Genomic DNA, 7,001 nt, shown 5'->3' with positions numbered 1-7,001 from the left:
GTTAGTGAGTTCTAAATAAAGAGGTATCCAGGTAACAGTGAAACGGGCGGACAGTCTGGGGAGATCGCCCGTTTTCCATGTAAATAGTTCCGCACCCCTTGGTGTTTCTCTTGCTCTCTCTCGGGTCACCTGATCATTAGCTCGAAAGATTTGAGTGCTTTGTGTATATTCTAATGGTAGTGGGGGCAGGGTGTGTGGGAACAGGTTTGGTTGAAATTGCATTGGAGATCTATGTTCTTCACACCTGAAACATTTTCTCTGAAAGCATTTTCTTCGCAGTTTAACCGATCTTGTTACAGCAGGTTACAGTTTACTATTATTAACCATATTAATTTTAAGTGCTTAATGTAAAATCTTGTAAAAATATATTTTAATTGTTCAAATATACATTAAGTCTGACTATCATATAATAAGTTAAATACAAAACTAAAGAAAAAATAGGGTTAAATATAATTCAAAATATTTTGCTAACAATGTTAACTGTTTATAAATAATAAATTGTATTAACTAAAGAGTAGGATGGCACAGTTGTTAGTATGCTTTTTTTTGTTTCTTTTTCATAAATACAACAGTAGTACCTCATGTCTCAGTGGCTTTCAAAATTAAATTATGCATGCAAACCTGTGAATTAGAAAGATAACTAAGATATCCATCCATTTATAATGGTGGCAAAGTGGTTAGCATTGCTATCTTGCAGCACTGGGGTCCTAGGTTCAGTTCCTGCCATCCTGTGTGTGTGGGGTTTGCATGTTCTCTCTGGGTTACATGGTTTTTCTCCATATGTGTGATATGACTCCCTCTTGCACTCCAAAACAGACTGGTAAGTTAATTGGTTTATGGGAAAACTGGCCCTGGTGTGTGTGTGTGTTTGTGTCTGTCTGTCCTGTGATGGACTGGCGCTATGTCCAGGGTGTATTCTGCCTTGTGTCCGTCGCTTACTGGGATAGGCTCCAAATCCTCTGTACTGGATAAAGAGATTAGAAATGGATGGAAGTAAAGGCACTGTGTGGATGGAACTATACACAGTGTTAGAAACCCACTATGAAATGGCAGCATCTCACTGAGAATAAAATATCTTATAGTGCTGGCTTAAGGAAACAGCCTTTCCACCTCTCTTGCACATCAGTATCCATACCTAGTTATTTAAACAAATTGCCTCTAATTATAAACATCTTAATATGCTGGCTCTGTGGATCCGCATCAGCCATGTTTGCCCATTCCTTCAATTCATGTGCATCCAACACACAGTTCAACGCTAGCAACTACACAAAATCTAAAATACAATCCTCATTTCAGTATCTATGTAAACATACAGTCTGTTAACTTCATCATCTTCATCAAAAGTATGCCTAACCCCATTAGGAAGTGTTCTTGTTATCAGTGTATTCCTCAGCTATCCCAAAATTATCTTCTTCTTACCAACATCTCTAGTCTTTTATCCTGCAATAACTCAGCCAACACTTAAATCTCCAAAAGCTGCTTGTGTTAATTTCTTGAAATCACAAATATCATGTGTAAATACTGGCCATGTAATACTCTGCATTGTGGAATAATAGTTTATTTTAAAGGGAACTAGAGAAACTAAGAACTAGAGAAATCAAGAAAGGCTTTTTTTTCCAGAATTAATAAATGCACATCCTGTTCACTGGGGAAATTAAATCCACACTGAGCAATCTTCAATATGTTCAGAATATGACAGCGAGAATCCTATCAGGGATGCATTACACCTGTTTTCAAGTCCTTGCATTGGTTATCTATCAGTTTTTTTTATTATTGTTATAGAGAAACATGATCAGTTTTCCCTGGTTCAGATAAAAAAATCTAAAGCATACTAGTTTGTCACTCTTCTCATTCCCTTTGCTAAATAACTTTTCATACTAATCTGATCAATCTAACTGCCTGTTTTCTGTGCTTTCTCTATCCTGCTAGATTTGCAATTATTCTGAAAATTTTCTTCTTGAAATAACTCATTTCTAAATACCCTTTTTCACTGTTAACATCTTGCAGCAACTCTGCGACAAAATATACACTTAGCACAGTTCATCCTGCTACCAACATTAAATAAAAAACAATCTTATGATTTCTATATTTATGTCTTTATTTAGTGGTTTCATTAGTGACAAAGGCTAAACTTTCTTGAAAAAATGTATTTTATGTGTTGCGGAAAAAACTGACTTGCTTTAACAAAGTATGTTTACAAATCCTCTCACCTGGCAATCTACCTGAATGCCCAACTATCTGAGAAGCCCTCCATGAAACCATGGTTGCTATTAATTCATTTAGGGCTCATTGACAGAATTGCTGTTTTTTATGCATGCTAATTTTCTGATCCCTCACTCTGCTTCATGTTTATAGATAAGACTTTATTGATCGCGAAGGGAAATTGATGTACATGTTCATGTACATGATGAACATGTTTGCATGTTCTTTTGTAACACACCTTTTTGTGATTTTTTTGTATATCTAAGCAAGTGTTCCTGCATCCCTCTTCTGCACTATAGGCATGGCTTTTTTTCTGTTTGCTCCATTTCTAAAATTTTTTGCTCATGTGCATTTTTGTATTTTTTTACACCTCTAGCACTTTAACGTCCTGAATTTTCATTTGCCTTAATTTGTAGAATGAATTTGAGTTTTAGCCTTAAAAATCTTAAGTTTTCACTATCTTTTGTTTCTTGTCCTATAACTGTTATTATTGATCACCGAATTATTGTACTTGACATGACTTCATTCAGCCTTTCCTGAACGTCTATGACAGGCAGAGAGAGTGCTGTTTCTGGTGCGATCTTTTGCAGCTGACATTTCACTGTTTTAAACGAACAAGACATTAGATTGCTCATAAATCACTTATCCTATATAAATACAGCGTAATTGCCCTCCGAAAATCCTCTTTTTCTTGTTCGTTTTAGAGACCTTGATCGAAACTGATTTTAGATGTCAGAAAGGATTTCTTTTCTCTGTATTTCCTACATTGCTTTGTCGAGATTTTAACTTTATATTTAGGCTCAGATTTCAACTATAAATCGTACAGTATTTAATAGCAGTAAATACTGATATTTTGCTCCCTCTTACCACAAAAATATATATGTTTTGTAGCTGGGATTAACTTTATTTCGTACGCGCAGCTACTACCATTCGGACACGAAGCGGTTAAAGATGGCGGCAAATCAGACACCCGGGGGGGGGGGGGCATCTTCTCGCCTCCATAACTAAAATGCCAAATAGGAGTGGCTTAAGCGACATACACAGTCGTGTAACTGACAGTTTGAGGTAGCCTATCGTGTAAATTTCGCTTTGTTGCTGATAGGTTAAGCTTTCGAAACTCTGCCCCAAAGTCATGTGACTGATTTTTCCCCCTGTTTCGTTGGTTAAACGCTATGATCACAAGCACCACCATGGTAACTGGGATGTGTAGTTTTTAATTCCGTTTGAATTATAACTGTACGTACTGTCTTCATATTTGGCCAGGGCTTTAAAGAGAAGGCGCGCCAAAAAATTTCGGTGCCGTCGTCTCCGCTTTAAAGGTACCCCCGTGCTGGAAGAATTTGACCTAGGAACGTTTGGCCAGCGTACTAATAGCTAGCAAGTGCTCCTAGTTAGTAAAGTTTTTTGTGTCCCTGCCTGTCACGCGGGAAACCGGGGTTTGATTACCGACGGGGAGACAGCTAGTTTTTTTATGATCAGATTCCAGTCTTTAATGCTGTGTGTGAGAGTTTACGTAACTTTCCTTTTCTCACATTTTCTGACGACTATTCCGAAGGAGCGCCCTGTCAACTCCTAATACTTTTCAAAAATCTGCCTGCATGTTTGATTAGTTTTGTTTTATTTAGAAAAAGTTCAATATTGATCATAACTAAAGAAAATTATGATCAGAAACAAAAAGAAAATGTTGAAGATGCAACTCGATCTTGAATCAGAGCTGGGTGACATGGGCTTCTGTTCTGATATGGTTGTACGAGAAACAGGAGGAATCTCTTCTCTCCTATGGAGCATGAGCTGAATCAGGAATGAGACATGTCATATATCAACGCATGACCTACATCGTAAAACTAAAACTAAATTAAAAACTAACATTAAGTTGTCAGAGACATTCATTTATATACAAACAAGAGACAGACAAAGCAATAATTCTACAATAACTTGTCCTGCACTGATCAGACTAATTGAAATGGTCTGATTCAGAGCCTGTGCAGCTCGTGCTAATACAACAACGCCAGTATTGAACCCTCAGCACCATACTGACTACTGAGCACAAGTTCAGCTGCTCTCCAGCTTTGTTACGCACATTTTTTTTATTGCAAATGGAGCTGATCTCCAGACAGTACAGTGTTAATTAGTCAGCAGCCTCTACTAGTAATACATCGCCCCTGTCCAAAATCTCTAGGTAAAAAAAACACATTTTATACATTTGTCTGTTTAAAGATATAATCTCTTTAAAAAAGACAAAGGGTTTGTGTGTCAACTGTTTCGATTAATTTCGAACGCAAAGAAAAGTAGTTTTCTTCCAAGAAATCACACATTTGTCGCATCCTCCATACTATACTTCTCTCTTGTAGTAGTAAAGCATTTTGATTTAAACTGAACAATATATTAAATGTTTCATCTATACACTTACGATTAACATAGGCAGCCTTGAACGGATTGCGGAAATCAAATACACAGATGGATTCAGAGTGTGCTTTCCAACTTTTGTGTAACATTTTCCTTTGATAGGGCGGAGTTGTTTTTAAAATCTGGATTAAATAAAAAGGAGTGACGTCAGTGTAAAACAGCTTTCCTTCATGGGGAACAACAGTTGTGTTCCATATTTCTAATTATTTTGGTTTCAAGATAGCAATTTAGTATGAAACATAAAAGCCAGCTAGATAAATCTGTTACACGTCATTTACAATGGTCTTTCAACTAATAGCCCGTGCAGGGATCAAACCCCAACTGTTGGTATGAGTTTCGTAAGGCTCTGCAACATGCAGATGAGAAACTAACCTCCGCTTCTTCATTATATACACAGTGAGCTATATATGCGGGCCTACTGCCCCCTACGGGCTCTGTATTTGATTGCGGTACAAGACCGGCCATGGAGAAATGAAGTGAAGAGGGTGTGTTCATTAAAAGGCTCATAGCGTCCCTGGGAGGTCTCAAACCACCACCCTTTTGGTTAACAACCGAGCCACAAAGACTCATGTACAGCTTAACACTTCTCGGTCTCAGTGAAAGTGATACACTCCGTAAACTTTCTGGAGAATCATTTGTCAATTTCCCTACGGGATTAATAAAGTATTATCTATCTATCTTAAAGGAAAATCGCCAACAGTGGCCGATATCTATTGGAGTTTTTTCATTCTATACTGCAATTTCTGAAGGTTACCCTGTGAAAATACGAGTTTTGACGAGAAGGGATGGACATATATGGTCAGCAGGCTTGGGGAATTGGACCTTATGGTGAAGGCTGCGGGCTCAGCATCAGCAGAACCTGATCAGTATCTGTTGACTCCGATATACTTTGACAACTTAACTTCTGGATTTTGAGACATTTATCTTAGTGTCGGTATACTAAGATGTTTTGGTAACGAGGAAGGAGGGACAAAGCAAATTGGCAGAATGTGTGCTATTTTGTATACTACAAGTCCTCACATGCCAGAGGGTCAATATATAAAAAAAAATGTAACAGTATAATCTCTTGTACTTCACAATGTAATAGTGTCTGTTACATTGTGTCTCACACCTCAGTGTCAGAATTGTGAGACGAGTTTGTAATCAGGAGGGAGGGCCATAGCAATTCAGCAGAAATTGCATTCACCTTTTCCCAATGCATTCTCACATGCCATTTTCTCACATGCCATGCTCAGAGGGTCATATTTTTAAAATGGTATCATAAAATGTCCTGAAGTTCAGGATTTTGACAGTCTGTTATATTGTGTCTCACACCTTGATGTCAGAAATATGAGACGATTTTAAAATCAGGAGGGAGGGCCCTAGCAATATAACAAACATTGCATTTACCATTTGACAATGTATTCTCTCATGCCATGTTCAGAGGGTCGTATTTAAAAAACGGTACAGTACAATGTCCTGAAGTTCAGCTTTTTTGATGCCAGTGAATTTACGTTTTGCCTTTGTCTTATTTACTCATGGTATAACATGCCAGTTTGTTTTATTGTGAGTTGTGTTTCTGAAATGTGTTTCATACAAAAATGCAATCTGGACAGTCTCTACTTACATATTCCCCTTTACTGAGGATATGTACAGTAATACATCCGGATAAGTATTTTTAAAAATGACTGTAGAGAGCCGTCTACAGGGGAAAGGCGGCATAACATCACAACAGCAGCATTTAAGATGGAACGAAAAACGCGAAGAAGCTGGCTAATAAGAAGCCAGCTTCAGCCTCGTTAATGCAATAGCATTAGGTGAGGTTAGGTGGAAAAATATTTCTTGCTCTGAATCTATAACATTTTTATGTTCTAGGACTTCTTGCCTCTGAAAAAAACTGCCAATACATCACTTATTTCTACTCTATCAATAGCAGCAGTGTTATCAGTACTGAGCCCTAAATCTAGGTCCTGTCATCATATAAAAAGTCAAAAGTATCGACTGCATTCAACTGATAAAATGTATCTTCTATGAAAGTTATAACTTTATCCAAAATACATTGGAAAGAAATTTGCAAGTTTTTTTTTTTCGGATCCTGAAGACTGAGACTCAAAACATGTTTTTTCTTCTTTCCAGGAGGAAGGATTATTCAGATGCAAACATTGTCCCAAAATCAATGTACTTTCCTATTGCTGTTGCTTCTTCAAATCCTTCATCTGAACGTTGATATTTAAATATTATATCATACAAATTGTGTTTTTCTTTTTAAGGCAAATTTTATGCTTCAAATTAAATAAATTGTATTTATTATGAATGTGCCTGAAATTTTTCAGTACTTTAGAGGGTTCTGCCATTTTAGATGTTATGCTGTTCCTGTCTGATTTATCAAATGTGTCATTTAAATCCCCCGTCAT

This window comes from Atractosteus spatula, chromosome 10 (genome assembly GCF_055471065.1).
Source record: "Atractosteus spatula isolate fAtrSpa1 chromosome 10, fAtrSpa1.hap1, whole genome shotgun sequence".
Classification (NCBI taxonomy): Eukaryota; Metazoa; Chordata; class Actinopteri; order Semionotiformes; family Lepisosteidae; genus Atractosteus; species Atractosteus spatula.
The sequence above is the reverse complement of the archived record's forward strand: the minus strand, read 5'-3'. Positions refer to the sequence as shown.